Here is a 24,233-nt window from a genome sequence, read left to right on the forward strand (position 1 = left end):
ATGAAAATTCAACACCTGAGAACTATATATATTTTTCTTCTTGTTCAAAATACCAAAAATTGTCTTTGTCAAATCAATTCATATCTTGATCATTACTTGTGAAACAATGGATCGCTAAACTCAAAACTGTTATTTTTCATTCTCATATTCATCTTCATATTCATGAAATAACATTAGAAGATACAAACAATGACCAGAAAAGAGCGATGCCCTGAAACGAAGTTTGACCTATTTATGTTCAAGATCGTTTTGGGTTCTTCTACTTTATCTCTTATTTACAATCTTTGTATAATAATAGTTTTCCTCCTCTTTTCTTCTTTTAATTTTGTCTGACTCTTCTAGTACCTCACTTCTTTTTGTAAGTTTGCTTCTTTCTTCTGCCCATTTTGCTTTGTTTTTCTCATTTTCCTTTCTTTTCTCCTATCTTTTTCTATATTTTTATAATATATAATATATAATATATAATATATAATATATAATATATAATATATATAATATATAATATATAAAATAATATATATAATATATATATAATATATATCTCTATTATAATATAAAATCTCTCTTAATTAATCCTAAATTTTTCTTATCTTCAATAATTCGTCTTTCATATTCTCCATTCCCGTCAACATTATTTAAGTTTAATAATAATATAAAGTTTAATACATTCCTTCATTTCCTTTATTGTATAACTGTATTTTCTTTACTCGTACTTGTTTTTGTTTATTTTTTGTCTTCTACTGCTGCTTTACACTTTGTAATTTATTTTAGTGACCTTTCTCTTGTGTTTCTTTCTTATTATTATGGTTACCGTTACCCTCCTGAGCTTCTTTTATTTTGTTATAGTTTCCTAACGTCTGCCTTATTTTTTCCTGATTTTTTACAGTTTGTATTTTCTTGCTTTCTTTTATTACACTCTATATTGTTTCCTTAATGCCAGTGGCATAAATTTTGCAATTGGGCCAACTGTGGAAACTCACAATTCAACATGAAAAGTAATTAAATAACTCCGAAAATCAATGTATCTGGAATTTTTTTCCAAACCTTACTTTCCATACTATATTCAAGTGAAATTGTGAAATAAATTTTAATTTTTATATCCTTATCTTGCATTATACATCATATTTATAATTCTTTGTATTATAGTAATATAAGGAAATAACATTTTGATAAATAAACTAAGGAAAATGATTATTATTTTTAATGTTTATATATGTATACATATATGTAGATATATTATTTTGTCATGAAATTTAATACACACCTCAATTTAAAAAAAAAAAAGAAAAGAAAGTAGAATTTATGGCTTGTAAGAAGTAAGCTGCCGCTCATGTATCGTTCGGATTGAGGATCACTGTGCGCTTCGCTGCATAGGCTGACCCTTCATTCGTATAAGGAGGATTACTCACGTGCGGGGTATTTTTAACTGTCAATATAAAAAAAAACAAAGTCGAAAACGCAATTCTTTTATTCTTGATTTTCGTTTTATCTCGGTGTCAAGAATCATCTCTTAAATTTTCGGAAACCTGTAGCCGGATATCCTGTATACATAGGTCAGTATTGTCTTTTTCTCAGGTTCGGGCTTGCTAGCTAAGAACGAGCTAAGAATAATATTTTGTTTACGAGGACTATTTGTTATAGCACTAAGGACATTCTCAAGGAAGGAGAGTGTTAAGCGAACGCTTTTCTTTCTTATCGAATGTCAGTGAGATATGTGTACCTAACACGAATATTGAGGCCTAAATTCAGCTGTCTATTGAATAAGGAGTAAGGAATAAAATTTTATTACCTATTCGATTTTTATTCCTTATTCGTTTTTATTCAAAATTATTATTTGCACTTCGTCTTAAAGAAAAACTTTCTATTAGTCTATTGCAATAAACAATTCTTCCCTCTTATGAATCGATTTGCAATTGACAACAAAATTTTAACAGGAGAATATAATGAAAGATTAAAATTACATTCATAATGTAAAATGCTGTTCAACTATTACACATTTTAAATGTATATATTATATTTTGCATAGACATATAGTGTCTCTCGAAAGTATTTGAAAACTCGCCATTGAAACATTAAAGAATAAAAATATATGGGATAGATTTTATATTTCAAGGCAATATGATAACTGCATTAGGATATAGGTATCAGGTTTGCGTGTGTAGAATTTGGATTGGATAATATTTGTAGAAGTTAGAGGATGCTCGTTACAGAAACACGCAAAAAGAGAATCATAACATAATCGGACGCTTAGAGGTAAGCTATATTTACATTGAATTTACGCAGTAAATATTAATACTAACGAACTTAATTTGTGCTAAGACGTCATTTACTGAGTTTAATGTTATAATCAGTTACGATTAATAGAGCGCAGACATGAACCCGAAAAGATCTGAAACACAGAAGTCCGAGCGTGAAGTAATATTAAAACTGCATAAAGATGGAAATCTTACAGAGAGGTAGCCGATTTCTTTAAGAGAAGTAAATCGAATATAATACATTGAAAAATGGAATAATGCTGAAAATGCTAAAAATACATAATCTTCACTTTCGACAAGATATAGATCTGAAACATTGAGCCTGAGTTGTGAAAGAATGGATACTGTATAATACACGTCATCACAGAGCCAATATATAAATCCAGTATGATATCTATGGGATGGAATAGATAGAAGATTAAATAATTGTAAAATAAATAAGGAAACGATATGAAAACAGACAATGACTTAAATATGGAATAATATTGACATAAATGTCACACAAAAATTAGAACACAATATGAAAAACTGTCCTAGAGATGTTATTCGAGGCAAAAGTGACCGAAATAAATAATAATATGAAGTAAGAAATAGAAATAATGTGATAAGAAATAGAAATAGAGAAACTTTTATAACTGTTTTTGCGTGTTTCTGTAATGAGTGTTCTCTAACTTCTACAAATATTATCCAATTCAAATTTTACACGCATAATCTTGATATCTGTATCTTACTGTAGTTATGAGAATACTCTGAAATATCAAGAGCATCAGACATACACACACATATATATCTTTAATGTTTCAGTAGCGAGCATTCAAATACTTTCGTGAGCGTTATAAATAACACACACATGTATTTCATATATTTTACTATACTATAACCATATAAAAATTAGGAATATAATAATCGTTATTTCCGGTATTAAAATTGTTATTAAACATTTATTTAATTAATCTTCAAATTGAAATACAACCATGGAAAATTAACAAAAGAATCACATCTAGATGTTACAAGTATGCCACAAGGTAACCTCTGCGCAATGATCGTGTACATGTTCCACCTGTAGTCCTAAAGCATAGCCAATCAGCAAGCAGCACCACTCCTTTGTCTTCGCCGTTATTATAGAAATCGGTACTGTTCAATCGCCTTTCGTATTCGAGTCAAGGTAGAGTGTACATCGTATAAAAATTTACTGAACGTTATAATTATTTAATTTACCAAGCATTACTTGGTAGAAACTTGATCTGCAAAGTTTCTATATAAAGAGATTTAGCGAAGGTAAATATTTTATACATACAATTTTATAAAATGAAAAGATTCGTATACATTTTGGTTTTGTATAAATAATTTTAACTTAAAAATTTGTTCTAGAATGGATGGGGTAGTACAGTAACCGGAAAGGAAATTATTCTACATGTAAAAGTAAGTCGTAATAACAAATACAATTTTCTTCTTTTATGTTTTTTGTATTTTCATTTCATTTTTGATTTTCATATACATAACCGTTTTTCATTTAAAGAAGAATTTACTTTCTCAAGGACTTTTCGTACAAATTTGAATAATAACTGCTATTTTTGATGTCTTATTTTGACCTTTGTCCCTGTTTGTTTGGGCTAGTGTATCGCTTATTTCCTTTTATTGTTTTCGCGCTGTACTAATTTTGTGTGAATAATCTAGAAATATATGAGGTTTGGCAAATGAAATGATTTGATGTAGAAAATTCTAAATTTTCATGAAATAATTCTGAACTGCCATGACTGAGTGGAAACAAAGAAGCTCGGAAATGAAATATAAAATAAACCGCTTCGCAAATGTACGTTGAAGGACTAAATTACACGTTTCATTCAATATTAGTTGCTTTTTGTATTGCATTGTATTTGTAAATAATTTAACGTCATAACGATTTAGGTGGTACACATTTTTGTTTATTTCATTGCATACAGTGTTTAGCGTATCATAATATTGCTTTAAGAGGGTTATATTAGTATACTGAAGACGGTTATAATAGTAATGTTTATATAGGCAAAGTTCAATGTACACTATCGGAAGTATTTTTATTAATATCTCGGAAATTACTTTCAAAGATTTCCACTTCACCGATTTCGATGATTTTTGAATATGCTATTGAAATTAACTTTTTTTATAACTCTTGCTTATATATATAATTGCCGTTCGGCCATAGTTTCCCAGATATTCGCAAAAAGTTGTCGATACAACTACAGTGAATTCTGCCTATAATTGTGCGTCTGTGATAACGTATGCGTCAGTATTACTTGCCGGCAGCCTTATGGCGACAGGTATAATGACCTAAATGAAATCTAACTCTTATTTTTTGTTTATAGTATAATTCTACACACACTCACACGCGCGCGCGCGCACACACAAGTAATTTATAGATACCAACCGTTTAAGAGAAATAATTAAAAATAAAGAGTATCTACCGAAAAATTGAAGAATTATACTGTAGGTATTACTTTTATTTTATAACAAAGTAATAAAATGCCTCAAATTTTTGTGATATAAAATTTTGCATTTTTCTGATTGTATTTTCGTCCAGTCGCGGGGAGACGCGATCGTTTGGTGTAGCGCGTCAACGGGAGTCGTAAATTCCCGCTACGATTGCACGAATCGACACCACGAGCAGGGCGATCCCCTTATTTCTTTTAGGATAATAGGGGTGATTAGTTTTTAATATAACTGGAATCCACAGTTATAGAATATATATATATTTATTTTCACTAGCCTACAATAATTATTGCGTCGACATAAATTGGTTGACTTCGTTGTGTCGGAAAGCACAGTAATTGATTAATCCGAAAATGGATCGATTTGATGGATAGGACGTCGAGAACTTGACTTTGATATGTATCGATGTTCGATGAATTCGGAAGAAAGACTGACTGCCCTAGGATAAATTTCTTGTCCTCTCGGGGAGACGACCCCCTCCGCGCTCGGATCACGCCACCGTTCGCGCCGATGATCACGTATGCCGACTTCTTTGTGTAATTAAAGAACGGATCGAATCGATGTTTCTGGAACTCGCGGCCAGGCGGCAACCGTGCGCTTGTAACATCAACTACACCTCGATCTACATCAAAGACCGGGCCGCGCTTCGGAACCGCTGATGATAGAAATAAAGATGCGGCCGCACTCGGCGACAGTGTATGTCGGCGAGGCGAAGTGCTCAATGAACCTTCAATATCCCAACGGTCCTTTTGCCGAATATTCGAGAACGGCTAACAAACGCGTGGATAGTGGGGATATTGAGGGATGACAAAGAAAGAAACAAATCAGTTTTTAAAGGCGGAATTGTAAGAGCTTCAGTCTTAAAAAGTCGCTCCTAGAGTTCGGAAGTCAAGTGTAAATCAAGTGTGAAGAAATAAATTCTGTCTTTTTTTATGTTTTTTTATTATTTTTTGTGTTTTTTTATTATTTTACGTGACACGCTCGTCGATACATTGTATATCCCGTCGGGGAGATGAAACGATTTGTGTATGACGCTAGAGGACCGCGAGAGACGGTTAGAAACACGATCCATATCAAGCTTCGCGACGTAACACTGATGTTTCTTGTAACATATGTAAAAACTCAGTCGTTTTGAGATTCATAGATTTTCTATATTATACTCTAACGTACTTCAATACATTTTTCGATATAATTGCACACTTACTCAAAATATAGAGCTTAAAAGACAAAATTATGCTGGTGACCCAACATTTTTGTAATCGACTGTATATATGTCATCTTCATATAAAATAAAGGGGAAAGGAAGACATTCAATAGACACTTCAGTTCAAACAAAAAAAAAAATTAGATGAAAAATCTCGCATTTATGCCCCTGACATGAAGGGGACGATATTTTCTTCTCATTTTTTAATTATATTATCAATTAATTTGATTTTTGTCAATGAACACTTACGCATCCTTTAGCATGCAAATCTTCCCTTATTTCTGTTTCTTTTAATATTAGTTTTCTTCAAGCACTTCAACAATTACTTCATTTTTCTAATTGGCTATAATGTTTTAGGAAATTATTTGAAGAGTCTACTGATTGAAACTGATTTCTGAGCAAGTCAAAACTTCATAAATTCCTTGCTATACTGCCACGGTAAGTCCGTTTCTTTTATCCACCCTTAATTGTAGGATGCGCTATTTCATTTAAAAAAGGTGATGAATTCCATTTATTCATTATCGTTCCTAATCATTATTTACAAATTAGAAATGAAGAAGGCAAGTTTCATTCTTGTTTAGTTTTATATATAAATACTTCCGTATTTATGTTAATTAATTAGATTCTATTGTGTTTAGTATTGGGCATGATGTTAATACTATACCAAGTCTTATAAGAACAAAATTATCTAAAATTTCTCAATTTTTTTATATTGCTACATATTTCTATATATACACGTGATATGGAACAAGGTATATCATGTTTGAAATCATATTAACAGTTTAACCTTTTCAAAAAGAATAGATGATATTCATTATAGAAAAGGAAAGCAGTAGAAAACCAGTTTATTCTTATGTCCTATAGTAGCGTAACAATATTTTATTATACACACAAAACTTTAACTCAGGATGGAATAAAGAGAAATTGTAACGCTAACTTTAAAAATAATAATTATAACAAATTAAATAGACTGCGGAAGTTTATACAGTGAATATGGTGCATGTGAGGATGCGCCGATCGGGGTCTAACACGGATTTAGGTATATCTTTGCGTCGGGGAGCGCTCAAAGAATTGTTGCAAATTGTTACCACGATGATTTTACAATAAACATCTCTTCGAGATGTGTGATGTTGTATTATTAAATGTATATCTTAACATAAGTCATTCCTCTCTTGGAGCGAGTACTACAGTTTCCCAACGTAATCTAATTAATGTTTAGTTCGCTTCTTTTCCTTCTTATTTTTGCTTATATATACATATAAATATATACATATATATACATATAAATGTAATATATATGATATTCGACTACAGGTATAACAAAATGTGAGGATCGACTTAAGGAGAATAAATCAAAAATAGAAATATTGTATTTTTGGTTTTGCTTTTTTTGGAAGTAGTTATTGACAACTAAAAATCGGATGAGACCACTGTACACGAACACGTCTCCTTATATTGACTTAACAAAGTAAAGTTAGGGTAGTTCGAGCAGTGGGTAGCTCAGAGACCCTTAAATTGAACACATGCGCAACAGCTACCTGAGCATATATAATCGCATAAAGAAGCTATGACATTCGGAAACGTAAACGTTTCCAACGTCTTTCGAATTTTTATTCGTTCTTCTTACTAGTATTAGTCGACTTTCGTCAAACCTTAGTTCTAATACATTTTCGGTTTCCCTGAACTTTTGTAAAATTTCTTTTACTCGATTTACGAAATATTTCCTTGAAGAGGAGCTAATAGTTGGTACTTGATATTAATAATGCTTCCATCAGGAAAGCTCTCTTTAATCGGAAATGCGACGATGTTTAAAGTGTAAAAGCATAGAAAGGTGATTTGATGTATGAATTTCAAAAAAGCCTCATTGAAGTCTGGGGTAAATGCAACGAATTGTAACTAAGAACTTAAGTAGAAACTCAATTGTTACTTTTTTATTGTTGCATAACTACAGCACCATTACAAATAACGAAAATAATAATAACACATTTGGAATATAGCAAAAGATCGTAATAATCTGTATGACCATATTTGTTTCTAATTATTTTAACAATGCAGATTTACCATACGCTAGGTTATTTCTTGGAGAATTTCTGTTATTCCAAGCAGAAATTATTGCATCATTTTAATTATGAAGTAATTTCCCGTATTTTAGTTCTGGAATTATTGATTTTCAACATAACTGTTACGACCGTTCGCGGAGAGGCGCGATCGCGAGAAGGCACGTCAACGGAAGTCGTCAATTCCCGTTACGATTAAACAATCGACGCCACGATCTGATCGATCTCCTTATTTCTGTTACGATAATAAGGGTGGTTAGGTTGAGTTTACATGGTGTTAATGTCAAACGGCCATGCCGACAGCAATCCAAGACTTTGCCAACATAATTCGAACTCTCTCGAACATTCCCCACGGATAAGCATTCACCATCTCAAAGCACACCTCTTGCACAGCATTGAGTCTCTATCCCTTTTTGAATTGCTTCAGTTACAGGTGTATTTTATGTTTACGTATTCGTTTATGATAATTTAATAATACTAATAATAAAAATATTTTGGGGTCAGAAGTTTGGTCCACTCGACAGATTTAAGCAGTTGCTCCTGAGCTTGATTAGTGTACAATGTGTGTCGTCTGAAGAACCGCCCAGTTTTGGCGTATTAGACAATGTTATTTTGTGGAATATTCTAAGTGTTCCTCCTGAATGAGACAGCCTGAATTAAACTTAGTGAGACAGAAATATTTGGTGAACTATTGATAAATTGCCTGAACTGAGTGAGTTTGGTGTTTGGTTTTTTGCTTTTGGCTCTAATTTTTAAAATTGAATCTGTCTTCCTGGTCTCACCTACCTCTTCCAAGAATCCCCCTCCGATATCCTTTGGAATCATAAATTTGTGGGACTCTTACGTATGGTCAGAACTCAAGTGACCTTCTAGGCGTTGAGTGTGTCTTCGTGCAGTTACCCAGATACTCTAAACAAGACCACAGCCGTGACAAAAACTCCATTAGCGGTGATTGTTAGTGACATAATACATTATCGTAATATATGTTACTGAAGAGTTATTCTTAATATTAAAGGATACCAACTTATTTTATTCTAAATTACTACTTGAATCACTATCAGTGGGAATGCTTGTTTCATGTGATGTTTGATTGGAAGTATTTATCAGGAGACAAGAAATATCGTTCGATATTGTTGATGTTAGATTAAGTTTGTGTCTGAAAATGTTCTCAAGCTTGTAACAGATGAGATAATTGAGATTGAGATAATTGCGAAGAATGTCAATTTTTGTATATATGCTAGATATCTTGAGAAAGAATTCTTTCCGAATCTCTTGAATTCTTTATGACGAGATTCCTGGACATCTTTGAATAACTGATCGATCGCAATTGGAAATTTAACTTATGAACGAAATTAAACCTATTATTATAATTACAAAATTAAACTTATAATTCTGTAGTTTTGCCAGCATGTGTTTCAAACGTTAAAGAGTTAAGCTACAGTCCGAATGATAATGTCCTAAATATTATAGAAAATCTTTCTACAATATTTACATGAATACCAGATAGATCTGATGTTAGGGTGGCATTATGGAAAAACTTACGGGCAATACTTTCTCATCGTTCATGTTTCCGCCAGATATATCACTTACTTAGGTACATCAATCAACAATCCAATTTCCTTCCTCTCGGTTACAATATTCTTTTCCTCGACATTTCGAGCTTGCCACTTTTTAATATCTAACTTGTAAGAAATATGTAGGAAACATTTCAAAAATTTGATACACTCCGGAAAGCGCACTATAAGTGTAACCCCTTTTTTAACTTTTGAAACAATGTTGCGTAGCTTTTGTCGTCTATAGTGTTTAATAAGACCAGCAAATTATTTTAATGCACTTAAATACATTTATTATGCAAAGAAGGACTTTTATTATACAATATATATATGGAAAAACGAAAGATCTGTGCGTCAGAAAGATAGCACATCTCTCTTAAAATATCTTAAAAATAAGAATATGTTTATAAAAATATTATTTCAATATTTTGTAACTCCGCCTTTTGCTTCTATAATTGCCAGTAAACGTTTTCGTATAGATTTCGTATAGATTTAAATAGCTTTTTATCAATTTTTCGACTTAATGATGTCCAGTTTCGTTCGATGTATCATTTTAATTCTTGAATGATGTGGAATTGTTTTCCGTTTACATATGACTGATCTGGTTAACTGTGCTCAGGAAGTTTCGATAATGGCGTCAACGAACACCTCTGCCTTGCCACACACCTGCTCCAAATGAGGAGAATATCTCTTAGCGTTGGCCAATAAAACACCCAAATATTTCACTGTACTTTTAGTTTATATTTCTGTGCCTCCAATATCAATATTAAATATTTTCGATACGCGCTTCCCCGTCAACAATATAATTTCTATCTTTTCTTGGGCCAGATGAAGACCCGTGTCCGCACACCATTCCGTGACGACCTTCATGGTTTCCCGAACCCCATTGCCGATGTTTTGTAGCTTTCTCATCGCGATGCCCAGGTAGTGTAACTAACCTAACCCCACGGTGTTTATATCGTTGTAATCTAACCCCACAGTGTAATAACGAATGTCGTGCTTTTCGAGCTGTTATCAAAAAAACTGGACAATTGATTTCAATGTATACTGTCGTCAGTTGAATTGGATGCTAAAATTAAACAGAAGCGGCCAAAATTAGAACGTTGGAAAGAATTATTTAAATAATTGGAATGCTGTCATCCTAATTAATTTCTAATCTAAAAACCAGGAATAAAAATATTTTTGTGTATTTCACATGCAATTTAATTTGACAGAGCTTTGCTGTTTTCTTAGAGGAAAGAAAATTACACTTCTATACGTCGCTTGGAAATGGGGCGGAATTCTTTAAGATCTAGGTGTAACCGCTGCGTCAGTGACTCATTTCTGTTTACGAAAGCATATAACATATTTTCCTTTATTCATCTTTTTTTTTACAAAGAGTGAAAAATGCACTTATGCATACCCGACAACCAAAGCTGTTGGATTATGTAGGGTTCGGCAAGATATTGAGCGTTTCTACTCACTAAAAATCCCTTCTCTATCCTGTTAATAGACAGGCACATGAGGCCTAACTCCACAACCGGGGGATTTTGATTATACGTGACTGTTAAATCAGAGTGCATTACGTTTTAAATAAGTGTATTGACTTGTTAATGGTGCATATCTTCATACGCAAAAATCTAACCTCAATCTTACAATTGTCTCAGTATTTGAAGTACTCCTTGCAGCCAGATATTCACCTGTTTTATCCCCACTCGCATTGCAGAGGAAAACTATGGTGGGATGTGTCTCAGGGCACGAGATCATCGGATTCGTCGAGGAAGGCCTCCGCGCGGAGTGTGAGGGAAATGGACGTTGCTGTTAATTAGTTAATTTCTATGTTGGCCGTTGTAAAAGGATGCTAGCCGCCCTTGAGAGAGAGTTCTTAGTGGGAAGTGTCGTACGTGAAGAGAGCAGACCTCCCGTAACAGGCGACAGGTCTACGGGCTGATAGAACAGAGACCGCTTGCCAATCTGAGGGACATTAGTTAACTAAATCCTAAGATTTACAGCGGTTCCTCAGGCTACCTGAACATACTGTGAATGATGCATCAACATCTGGCGACCATCTGTGTGTGGGCTCCGCGAGCTACGGGGCCGTTGTAATGTTTATTGTCAAGTATCGATACGGCCGATTCTTTAAAGGCCAGCTATGCAATTCCACGTCTCTGTTAGATGGACCGTTCATCCCGTGACCGTGGCTACGCTCAGTGACCGGTTCTCGCTTCGAGCCCAAGCTCATTGTCTCAAATATCGAATGACTATGTTTGGGTTGTTTCGTAAATGCTGCAGCATTCGGGTTTTTCCGAGTGATTCCAACGGGGGGGGGGGGGCGTTGTCCTTTCATCCCCAACACAGCCATCCTTCTTTTTTTTTTTTTTTTCGTGAGGAAATCCTCATTGACGCCTGGCCACCCTCTGGGGGGGTGGCGGGTAGTGTCCGACTCTTACCGACTAAAACCCCACAGTGGTCTTCATTACGTTTGTCAGGAGTTTCCCGGTGCCTTTCATTCCATATACTTCCGCGACACTCCTTCGTCATCGTCTCCCTTTGTTGTTGTAGGAGGCATCCTGGTTAAGTTTAGCAGCGAGAAGGGGGACCCAGACCCTCCTCAGTCTAGCCGCTTCTTCGCCGCGCTCTTCTATGACGGCGGTAGTGGTGGTGCCGCGGTCTCGCGGCGTCGTATCGGTTCTCTTCGACGAACCACTCTGACGGGGTCGCCTCTCTTCTCCCTGTTCTTCTCCGCCCGCTCCTTCGTTAGCATTACTTGCTCGCAGTAGTTGCGGACGGCGGCTAACTCCTGTTGGCCCCTCGTCATGGCCTCTATGACCGTTTCAGGGGCTAGCCTATCGCCGAAGGTGAGGCGTAGTACGCGGCGCGGTTCTTCCCACGCTGGGCAGCGCTCCAGTGTGTGCTGTGCCGTGTCTTCCTCCTCTTGGATGTGGTGACAGATGGACGTCACCTCCCTTTGAATTTTTAGCAGGTACTCCCCGAACACGCCGTGACCAGTGAGTACTTGCGTCATCCTGTATGTTAGTGGGACTCCTCCGCGGTCCCTCCAGGCCTCCCAGTTGGGAAGGATGGCGCGAACGGCTCGGTGCGGCCGTGTGGTGTCTTCCTCCAGCAATTGGGAGCGACACCTTTCCCATGTCCTTCGCTTTGCCTCCCTCCGGACGTCTTGGACCGGCCGGTCACAGTTTGTGGGCTGCGTTCCCCCTTCGCCTGAACCCAGATCCCTCAGGTGGTCATACACCTGTTGGAGTGCGAGGGCTTGCAGTTTGAACTGAGGTGACGCAGCTAGCACGGATGCCGACGCATGGGATGTCGTTCTATGCCCCCTCGCTATGCGGATAGCGGTCGTTCTGTGTAGCCTGCGCAGTAAGGTCAGGCTGCGGCGGTTGGCCATTAGATCTCCGGCCCATATGGGAGCCCCATAGAGGGCCCGCGATCGAATCACTCCCTCATATAGGCGGCACACTCCGGTTCCGGGCGCAGTAAACCGCACAGGGCGTTGGCTGCTGCCGTCACTTTCGGGACCACTAGATCGCAATGTGGACCGAACGTCCATCCGCTGTCAATGGTGAGACCCAGGTACCTTATCTGGGATCTCACGGGGACTTCCTCTCCGTCAATGTCCACGCAGAGTTCTGGAGGGGGGGCTCCTTTAGTGCGATGGTCGAAGAACCCCAGTGCCTCTGACTTGGTCGGCGACACGTTCAGGCCCAGTCTCCGGATGGCGCGCACTGCGCATGCCACGGCGGTCTCCGCAAGCCTCTGTGTCTCGTACCATCCGCGACCGCCGTACCCGGTGGCATGAGGCATCGGAGGACTGAGTCATAAGCCGTGATCCACAGAATGGTTCCCAATACCGACCCCTGCGGGACTCCACACTCGAACGGTCTCTTTTTCTCTCCGTTCCTACCGGTGTACGCGATCCATCGATCTTTGAGGTACGACCGGATGAGGCGTACTAGGTACGGCGGTACCTTGAAACGCTCCAGCGTCTCCATTATCCATGTGGGCCTCCAGACGGGCGGCGATTATTCTTTCGAATAGTTTGCCCACCTCGTTCAGAAGGCATATTGATCTATACGCGGACGGCGAGTCCAAAGGGCGTCCTTCCTTGTTCAGCAGGATTAACTTCGCCGTTCACCATGCCCGGGGATATACTACTTCCCTCAGGCATCTGGTTAACAGGATGTGCAGGCGGCGAGCTAGGGTCTTCGTTGACTGCCCAGACCCGGCCTGGGATTCCGTCCGGGCCCGGTGTTACGTCGCCGCAGGATGCCATCCTTTTTGTTGCCGCGAAGAGCTCCTCTTGGGTGACTCGTAGCTCTTCGCTCCACTCCATGGTCTCGCTGAGGTGGGAGGATGGTATCCGCCTCGTGTTGCCGTTGTCCTTCTTGTCCCGCCGCCGTGGGAACAAAGTTCCGGTGACATTGGCGAGCAACCCTGCTTTCATGTTTGCGGTCAGTGCGGGAGCTGGTGGTCTCAGCTTCTTCGTGACTAGTCGGTAGGGCCGCCCTCACGGGTCGGATTCGACCGACTCTACCAGTTCCATCCAGGACCGGGCTTTCGCGTTCTGGATCTGCTGCTGGCGAGCGCGTCTCTTCTCCCTGTAGCCCTCGTAGCAGCATGAAATCTCCTTTTCGTCACGTCTCCGCTTGCGCCTAGCCTTTTGGAGTCTTCTTCGGGCCTGAGCGCACTCTCTTCGGAGTTCCGCGATCTCTTCTGTCCACCAGTAGGCGCAGCGGTTACGTGCTCCGCCGCCGGGTATGGAGCGCGGCATCGAGGCGTCGCAAGCTGCGCTCATGTCCCTCTGCAGGCTTTCCGCTTCCTCGTCGATGCCGCCTTCTTGCGTTGCTCGCGCATCCCAGCTCCACGCTGATACCGGTGACCGCCGTCTGGAGCAGGTCTCTGTCCCTTTCCTTCAGTCGCCATCTTGGAGTTGGCGGTGGACGGAAACGGCTTAGACCACGGGTGTTGCTGCGGTCCTGTCCGGTGGACGCAGTCTCCGAGGTCAGCTCCATCATTATGTATAGGTGGTCGGACAGTGTCTCGACCTCCTCGGCCACTCTCCAATTGCGTATCCGTCGGTGCAGGCTGGCAGTGGTCCTCGTGACGTCTACCACAGAGGATCCCCTCCATGCTACCCACGTGCTCGTCGATCCCCTGTTGGTTAGCAGGAGCCCGAGGCCCGCGGCCCAGTCGGACATCATCCTTCCCTGTGTGTTTGTTCGGGTGTCTCCCCATTGCGAGGAACGGGTGTTGGAGTCCCCCAGTATGAGCACCTGGCGGGAGCGGCATCTTCTTCTCATGCAGTTGCTCACTCGGTCCAGGAAGTCTCCGTACGCGTCCAAGCCGCTGTTGGGGGAGACGTAGACGCCCACCACCCCTATCCCGGCCCACTCGACCGCGACGTATCCGTTGCCACGATCTAGCAGGGCGCCGGGGGCGCTCGACGTCGTTGACCGTTCCAGGTCCACGACGCAATTGGGGGAGTCGGGGACGCGATATGGCTCTGCTACCACAGCGAAGGCGACCTCGCTCTCCCGAATGGTCTGGAAGAGCAGGTCTTGCGCTCGCCTCGATCTTCCTAGGTTGCCCTGGAGTATGCGCTTGAACTTATTGCGCCAATTCCATGACCTCCCCCCGGCCGTCTACCACTGCTTCTGCTGCTGCTGCTGCTGCTGCTGCTGCTGCTGCTGATGATGATGATGATGATGATGTTGTTTCTTTGGCGGCCACCGCGGCGGCGGGACATCCCTGTGTTCCTTCCGTGGTGGCGGTTCGCGGAAGGGTGTTCTTTTCTTGGTCGCCCTCTTTGTCTTTGTCGGCGTGCATGCCGTCCCTCCCATCCTATGATTGGGGAAGTGCCCCGAGCGATTCGCACAGGGGGCATCTGGGTGCAGAGGCGGGACATTCTCTTGCACGGTGTCCGCTTCCGCTGCACCTATAGCACAGGTGCCCTCGTTCCACAGTGGACACTCATGTGACTCGTACGTGTGCTAGCTCTAGGCATTTGTAGCATTGGAGCGGCCTCTTTGGGATCGCGATGACCCTCATGGTGGACCATCCCAAAGCTACTTTCCCTGCCTGGGCCAATTTGCGGGCTCCGGCCACCGGGCACTTTACATACGCCGCGACTCCGCACTCTGTCCCCAGGTCCAGCGCTTGTCGCAGCTCCTCCTTCTGTCTAGTACCTTCGACAGGTGCGTCGCCAGTTGCAACGCTTTCTCCCTTCCTTTGTCACCGGGCACCTTAATTATTATCGCGCTCGTCACGGCCTTCCTCATTCCTACCGACTTGACGCCGATCTCCGTGAGGGGGATGCTCCGTCTGGCCGTGGCTATTACTTCGGCATATGTCATTTTTGCTCCCTCGCTGAGCGTGAGAGTCACCGCAGACGTTCGCTGTCTGCGGGGTAGCGTGGCCATCCTCGATGCCGGCGTCGGTCCTGTCTTCATTGCAGCGGCGCCGCTGCTCGGTTTGGATAATCCCGTCGTCCTTTCCTGGGGTTGCTGTGTTGGCTGCCGCCCCGCCGGTGATGTTGGAGCCGCAGTCCTTCCCCCTTTTTTCGCCGTTTCCCAGACGTCGGTTGCCATCCTCTCCATGGCCTCCTTCCTTCTCGCCCCTTTGGAAGCCACCACTTTCCACTCTTCCTCCTCCTGTTTCCACGGAGGAGGTGTTGGTGTTTTCTCGGCAGCGGCGGTGGAGCGACTTGTGGCGGGGTGCCCGTTATTCTTTGCCGCGTTTCGGGGTTATTTAATAGATGGCCCCGAAGCGCTCTTCGATCGCCCTTACTATGGAGGGTCTGATCTCCTCGACCCTCCTCTCCAGATCAGCGAGGCGCGCGTTCTCGCTCTTGCCCTCGCGCGGAGGGCGGTCAGACTCGGAGGCCGAGCCTCTGCACCGTGGGCATTCGTGCGCGCAAGCAGTCCTTCGCGATAGCTTTTGGCGAAGGGCTGTGTTCTCCTTTTCCAGCGCAGTTATCTTGGCGTCCGCAAACCTCGTCGCTGCGGTGCCGCTGTTTTCCCTTGGCCCCACGCTCTGCAACCCTTGGTTCTGCCACGTGGTGGTTATGTAATCCGCCGCGTCCTTTAGCGCCTTCACGTAAGTACCTTTTAGGTTGGACGATGTCTTCGCAACCCACATTATTTCGGCACCCTGCCGTGTGACTTCGGCGATGACGTCCGCTGCCGAGATATCCTGACTTCCATCGCCAGTTCTTCGGAGACGTCCGAGGTCAGTGATATCAGTCTCCTCTTCTTCCCCTTGGTTACCGTCGAGACCAGCGATATGCGCGACATGAGTGTGGGGTAGCCGACACCTCGTCGTCGGACCTCGTTCGCGTTCGGGATCCTCCTGCCGGTAGCGACGTGGCATCGCCTATCATGCCCGGTGCGAAGAAAACGCCTTCTGATCTGACCGTAGTTCCCTGTGGGCTCCTCGTATCCACCTCCATTCCGTCGTTTCCCGCCTCGCCGGGCGTAGGAGTGCGCCGGTTGGCCTGTCGGTCCACCCTCGAGCGGCCCCGGCCGCGGGGAGCTGATGTGCACCAAACCTGCGCGCGCACCCCGCGCACGCGCACTCACTCGCACGCGCCCTTTTTTACGCGCACCTAACCTAAAACCTAACCTAAAATGTCCTTCTAGCGTTTCAAACTTTTTTTTTTTATCGTGGGGAAATCCTCATGGACACTCGGCGCTGCGTAGCAACGACAGTGTAGTGTCGGACTCTTACCGACTAAAACCCCACGGTGGTCATCCCGACGTTCAGAGGTGCACCCGGGATCTCTTGCGAATCACTACCGAGTGCAACTTCGTCGTCTATCTCCCTGCCGTTGTTGTTGACTAGGGAGGCGTCCCAGCTTGAGTTGAAAAGCTAAGGGGAACCACACCCCCTAGCGCCACGTTCCCTAATCTGACGCACCCGGGGCAGTGACGGTGGCGCCGCGCCCCTGCGTCGTACGGAGCCTCTGCGGTGTTGATGCGACGATCTACTGAGATCGGCTCTTCTCTCCCGGTCCCTTTCTGCCCGCTCCTTTCTCTGCATAACCTCCTCGCAGTAGGTGCGGACAGCGTTAAACTCCTGGGGCCCTCGGAGCATGGCCTCAACGACCGCTTCCGGAGCCAACCTCTCGCCGATGTCGAGCTACAGGACGCGCCGCGGTTCCGCCCACGCTGGACAAAACTCTAGCGCGTGCTGCTCCGGGTCCTCCTCTTCCTCGCAGTGGTGACAAATGGACGTCACCTCCCGCCCGATCTTCAGCAGGTACTCACCGAAGACCCCGTGTCCAGTGAGCATCTGTGTCGTCGTGAAGGTGAGCGGAACCACACCTTGATCTCTCCAAGCCTCCCAATTGGGAAGCACGGCGCGGACGGCACGGTGTGGCCGCCTGGCGTCCTCCTCCGTCAGCTGGGAGCGCCACCGCACCCAGATGATCAGCGTTGCCGCTTCCCGGACGTTCGAGGCCGAGAGGCCGTCTGGCGGCTGCGTCGTCGTCGAAGGCGGTGCCCTGAGCTGTTCATACACCCGACAGAGCTCGAGGTCCCGCAGCTCAAACGGGGGCGACGCCGCCAGCACTGTCGCCGACTCGCAGGATATTGTCCGATATCCTCTGCCTATTCGGATAGCGGTCGTCCTCTGCAGTCTCCTCACCTGGGTACGACTGCGAGGGTTGGCCATCAGGTCTTGGGCCCACACCGGTGCCCCATAGAGGACCCGGGACCGGATCACTCCCTCGTAGAGCCGGCAGACTCCCGATCCTGCTCCGCCTATATTCGGAAGAAGGCCGCACAAGGCGTTGGCTGCGGGATCAGGAGTTCGAAATGTGGTCCGAACGTCCACCGACTGTCGATGGTGAGGCCCAGGTACCTCTTACTACGCTTCACCGGCACCGCTTCGCCATTTATGGCCACGGACCAGGGGATCCTCGGCGGCGGTGGTCGAAGAACCACAGGGCCTCCGACTTACCCGGCGACACGCTCAATCCCAGTCGCTGAATAGCGTGCACCGCGCACGCCATAGCGTCTTCCGTGAGAATCACGGTCTCGCTCCACCACCGTCCCCCGGCTAGCACAAAGGTATCGTCGGCGTAGCAAACCAAGCCCGTGCCCGGGTGCATCGGGCATCGAAGGACGGAGTCGTAGGCCGTGATCCACAAGATCGGTCCTAACACAGAACCCTGCGGGACGCCGCACTCAACACGTCTTCTCTCTTCCCCTTTCCTCCCAGTGAAGGTGATCCATCTATAGTTCAGGTAGGCTCCGATGACCTCAACCAGGTACGCCGGCACCTCGAAGTGTCGCAGAGCCTCCATTATGTTCGCCCAGGGGAAAGAGTTGAAGGCGTTGCAGACGTCCACGGAGACCGCTACCACCATCCCGTAGCGGGAAACCATGTCCTCCGCCATGCTCCTCACCCGCTTCACAGCGTCCACCGTGGAGCGACCCCGGCGAAAGCCGTTCTGACTGTTGTGCCATCCGGGCACCCGCCCCGAGATATGGGCCTACAGATGGGCGGCGACCACCCTCTCAAAAAGCTTCCCGATCTCGTCCAGCAGGCATATCGGCCTGTACGTCGACGGCGAGTCCGGCGGACGACCCTCCTTTCGCAGCAGGACCAATCTCGCCGTCCGCCACATCCGCGGGTAGATGCCCTCCCTCAGGCATCGGGTGAACAGATGCCGCACGCGAGGGGCCACCACCTCCATCGTCTCCGCCCAGACTCGGCCCGGAACTCCGTCCGGACCCGGTGCCACGTCACGGGACGCCATCTTCTTAGTCGCCGCGAGAAGCTCCTCCTGAGTGACCTGCAGTTCCTCGCTCCGCTCCGTCGACGTCGTCGCCGCCGTTGCCGTTGACGACGTCTCGCCCCTGCCGGAGGAGAGGGACGATCCCGACCGCGCCGCGTCGCTGTCCTGACGCGGAAACAGCGTCCCGTTGACCTTGGCCAGCAGCACCGGATCCATGTTGGCGGTCAGCGGGGGGGCCGCGGGTCGTAACTTCCTCGTTACCACCTTGTACGGCCGCCCCCACGGGTCTGACTCAACCGTTTCGATCAGCTTCTTCCAAGACCGAGCCTTCGCGATCTTGATCTCCCGCTGCAGAGTCCGTCTCGCCTCTCTGTAGACCCCGTAGCAGCGGGAGATCTCCTCCTCGTCATGCGTCCTTCTACGGCGACGGGCCCTCAGAAATCTTCTGAGTGCCCGCACGCAGCTCGCCCGCAACTCCGCGATCTCCGGCGTCCACCAGTGAACGCAGCGGTTGCGTCCACCGCCCGGGACGGAGCGCGGTTTCGAGGCGTCGCACGCCGCGCTCATGTATCCTTGGAGAATCTCCGCCTCCTCGTCGACGCTTCCCAGACTGGTCGTCCCTCGGGCGTCCCAGCTCCACGCGGAGACGATGGCTGCCGCCCGCAACATCTCCCTGTCCCGCTCCTTCATGCGCCATCTGGGTGGTGGTAATGGGCCGGAGCGGCTCGCACCACTTCGGGCGACGCGGTTGTTATTCTTGTCCACGTCCTCCGAGACCACCTCCATAAATATGTAGAGGTGATCGGACAGGGTCTCGACTCCCTCGGCCACTCTCCGGTCACGGATCCTCGGGTACAGCTCCGAGGTGGCCCACGTGATATCGACCTCGGAGGACCCCCTCCACGCCACGCAGGTGCTCGGCGTACCTTTGTTTACCAGCAGGAGTCCGAGTCCCGCAGCCCAGTCGGTCAGCCATCTTCCTCTGGTTTTCGTCGCGGAGTTCCCCCACTGCGTCGAGTGGGCATTGAAGTTCCCGAGGACCAGCACCTGGCGGGGAAAGCACCTTTCGACGCATTCGCCGATCTCGTCCAGAAAGTCCCCGAACGCGGCCAGGTCAAGCAGGGCGCCAAAGGCACCCAGGGTCGGCGTCCAAGTCACGGCCGTCAATCCGTCCAGATCCCCGATCCAGTTGGGAGCGTCAGGGACGCGATACGGCTCGGCCACTGTCGCGAGGGCGACCTCACTCTCCCGGATGGTCTGGAGGAGCAGGTCTTACGTCCTTCTCGATCTGCCCAAGTTGCATTGGAGGAGACGGTTGAAATCACTCAATCTCCTCCATGGCCTCCTCCCGGCCATCCACCGCTGGATGTTTGACGGTGCTCCCCTCTTGCATTACCTCCGCGGTCGGTTCGCGGATCGGTGGCTTCCTCTTAGCTCTCGGCGGAGGACATGCCGCCTCGCACATCCTGTGGTTGGCTGGCGCCCCCACCGACTCGCACAACGGGCACTTGGGCGCGGTGGCGGGACATCCCCTGGCACGATGCCCGCTAATGCCGCACCTGTAGCACAGATGCTCGCGATCCACGTTGGACGTGCAGGTTACCCGCACGTGCCCCAGCTCCAGGCACTTAAAACACTGCAAGGGTCTCTTCGGAATAGCCGTGACCCTCGCCGTGGACCAGCCCAGAGCTACTTTCCCGTCCCGGGCAAATTTCTGGTCTCCGGCCACTGGGTACCTTACCCATGCAGTCCCAAGGGCATATCTAGTGGTACGGATCTCTCCGACCTGCACCTCCGCGCTGCCGCATCCCGCCGCTATGGCCAGCGCCTGCCGCAGCTCCTCCTTAGCGACCGAGATGTCTATCCCGGCCACCCTCAACTCCGCCGTCCTGTTCTGGGCCGCTACTCTCACTGCGGCCGGGTCCAGCACCTCGGCCAGACGCGTCGCCAGTCGCGACGCCTTTCCTCTGTCTTTGTCGCCGGGGAGCCGGATAATTATTCCCCCCGTCATCGATTTCCTCATTCCGAGGGACTCGACGCCGATCTCCGCGAGGGGAACCTTCTTTCGCGCCGTCGCGAGAACATCGGCGTACGATGTCTTAACCCCCTCGTTGATAGTCAACGTCACCGCGGACGTACGTGGTGCGCGGGGGAGTCCGGCCGTTCTCGTCGCCTGCGCCGTTCCTTTCTTGATCGCTAGTGCAGCGCCCGTCTTCCGCGCGCCCTTTAGTCTTGACGAAGGAGCGGCAGGCGTTCCCTCTTTTTTCTCCTCCTTCCATGCGGCACTTTTATTCCGCGGCCGCCTTTCCACCATCCTCCATTCGCCACCCTCCTGCTCCCTCGGGAGCATTGTGGCTTGGATGACGCGTGGGGCGGCGGGTTGGTCCGCCTTGCGCCGGGGTTCGGGGCTGCGCGGTCTTCGGCCCCCGAACCGTTCCTCGATGGCCCTCATGATGGAGGGACCGAGTTCGTCCATCTTTTTCTCTAGGGCGTCCAGATGCGCGCCCTCTTGATTCCCCTCCCGCGGAGGGTGGCCGGACTCAATAGCCCGACCGTTGCACCGCGCGCACTCGTGGATGCGAGCGGCTAGCCTCGTTATTTCTTTACGCAAGGCCGCGTTTTCCTCCTCCAACGCGGTCCTCCTTGCTTCCGCGAGCCTGGCGGCCGTGGAGCTACCGCTGTGGACCACCTCGGCTCTCTGCAGGTTCAGTTTCCTCCATGCGGCGGCGACGTAGGCCGCCGCGTCCGTTAGGTCCTTAATGCTTGCTCCCTTCAGGTTCGACGATACCGCCGCCACCCGCAAGATCTTTGACACATGCCTGGTGAACTCGGCGCTCACGTCGGCCGCCGAGCTCATCCGTATATCCAGTGCCAAATCCACAGAGATTTCCGGGGTCAGCGTCATAATGCGCCTTCTCTTCCCCCCGGAGACAGTCGATCCCAGGGATGATCGCAACGCGAAAGAGGCGACCGAATCCTCGTCATGGGACCTCGCCCGCGTTCGTAGCGCCCTTGCCGGCGTGAGGTCCGTCACCGCAGGCGGTGGGAGGATGACGCCGTCCGTTCCGCCCGCGGTTCTCCGCGATGCTCTTGTCACTCTTCTCGGAGGTTCCTCGCGAATCTCCGTACTACTGCATCCCGCCTCGCCAGACGTGAAAACACATCCGGGGGCCTGACGGTGCACCCCCGAACGGCTGTGGTCGTGAGATGACGACGCAGGTGAGCCCACTTGATTACCCACCGCTGCGCCGGTACTGTGGTATCCCTCCCCTGCACCGTAAATCGTTTTCTTTTTGTGGTCTCTATCCATAATATAACATATGTTTTGTTGTCGCCGCGGTCATCAACAAAGTCCGTCCTGGTGCCACTCACTCTTTTGCACCCTGCCCCGGTGCAGGGTGTCGGGGAGCCCCACAAGAAGGTGAGGTGAGTGGTCTTGACAGGCATGGGCCCACCAACTTCTCCGAAACTCTCCGCATCGGATCGGCAAAACTGACGGGCGCCAGAAGCACCGACCAGCCGCCATCCGACTGTAAGAGAGCATCAGATCCAGCGGGGTTTCCCGCGACGTGGTCCTATGACCCGAAAACCCATGCCCGCCTCATGCTCCCCTCTAGCGTTTCAAACTAGAAGTCACTCAACGCGAAGCAGCAACAAAATATTTCCATTGTAGTTGCTGAGTAGACCGAGTAGACTAAAACTGTCAAACAACCTAAACTACAACCGTGAACAATCATTTACACTTTCTTCGAACCTTTGCCCTTCTTCCACGACCACCTCCGTGTCCCTGTATTGCGCCTACTTGCATCGACACAGCCATCCTGACTATCACACGTCCTCGGGTGTATCTGGAATATTTGGTTTTCCCAATGTTAGACTCAATATAACTGATGTTGTTTACACTTTAACTAAGTGTCAAAATAGGTCAAGGGTCCAGTTTGACAACAAAAATTTTGATCAAATGTTTGATAAAGAAAGAGTTAAAAGAGAGCGGAAATCCGTAACGTTATGATTAGTATTCGAAGTACTAGTTGCATTCTGTGAATTAGCAGTCCGACCGTAATGACATGATGGACCATTCTCGATCTCGTACCTGAACGACTCTCACTTCTCTGGATCATGTTACTGAGCGTTTGTGAGAACACTATGTTAGATGTTTTGACTATAGTGCTAACGATACCTGAATTGAATTCGGTAACGATGTGTTAATCTCGCATTTAATTTCTTTGGACCACATGACCACCCGTAAGCGTATGTGAACCATTATGCTCGATCTTACACCTGACATTAGGGGCATATCGTAAAAACGCTAAGTGTCATACTGGGCATATCGTAAAAACGCTAAGTGCCACATTGGGCATATGTAAATTTGTTCTGCTAAATTCTATGGTCATGATGATCCTCTGAGATGGGGATACTTGTATCGTCATGGTCACTATTCTCGTCATCACCGCAGACGTCCAACTCAGCAGGAACGCAACTATCTGGCATTTTCCTTAATCTATCATGGCTGTATTTATATGACCGTTTGCCATCTAATGTTTTCAAAATATACCTATCTCCTTCCGAAATTTCTGCTATTACAAATGGGCCCTTAAATTTAGGATCTAATTTAATTTGATTCCTTTCCTCATTTCTTTTTTTTTTTTTTTTTCTTTTTTTCAGACAAAGTCACAGAGATTGTATTTAACTACTTTGGCTTTTATTTTATCAAATCTTTCTTTATCATACTTAGCGCTATTCTCTTGTAATTGTAATTGTAATTGATGGCGTCTTACGTTGGGGATACCTATTTCTTCTTCTTCAGCATTTTCAGGTATTAGTAATCCGTAGGGTCTTGCTGTTTTACCAATAAATAGTTCTAACGGACTCGATTTAGTCACACGATTGGTGGTGCAATTTAAAGCTAGTTGTATTTCACCGATCGCGTCTTGCCATGATCGCCCGGTCGTTTCTATTGTT

At 46.4% G+C, this 24,233-nt stretch overlaps 2 long non-coding RNA genes across 2 annotated transcripts in view; one reads left to right on the forward strand and one right to left on the reverse strand.

Moving 5' to 3' along the window:
• Window positions 1-24,233, reverse strand: part of LOC139995177 (uncharacterized) — a 189,670-nt gene that overhangs the window by 41,611 nt on the left and 123,826 nt on the right. The window lies entirely within an intron of this gene.
• On the forward strand, window positions 3,385-7,084 carry LOC139995187 (uncharacterized). The gene is made up of 4 exons (XR_011801902.1): window positions 3,385-3,533; window positions 3,627-3,677; window positions 6,283-6,363; window positions 6,790-7,084. It is a non-coding gene; the product is annotated as an uncharacterized lncRNA (long non-coding RNA).

Source organism: Bombus fervidus, chromosome 15, assembly GCF_041682495.2.
Source record: "Bombus fervidus isolate BK054 chromosome 15, iyBomFerv1, whole genome shotgun sequence".
Classification (NCBI taxonomy): Eukaryota; Metazoa; Arthropoda; class Insecta; order Hymenoptera; family Apidae; genus Bombus; species Bombus fervidus.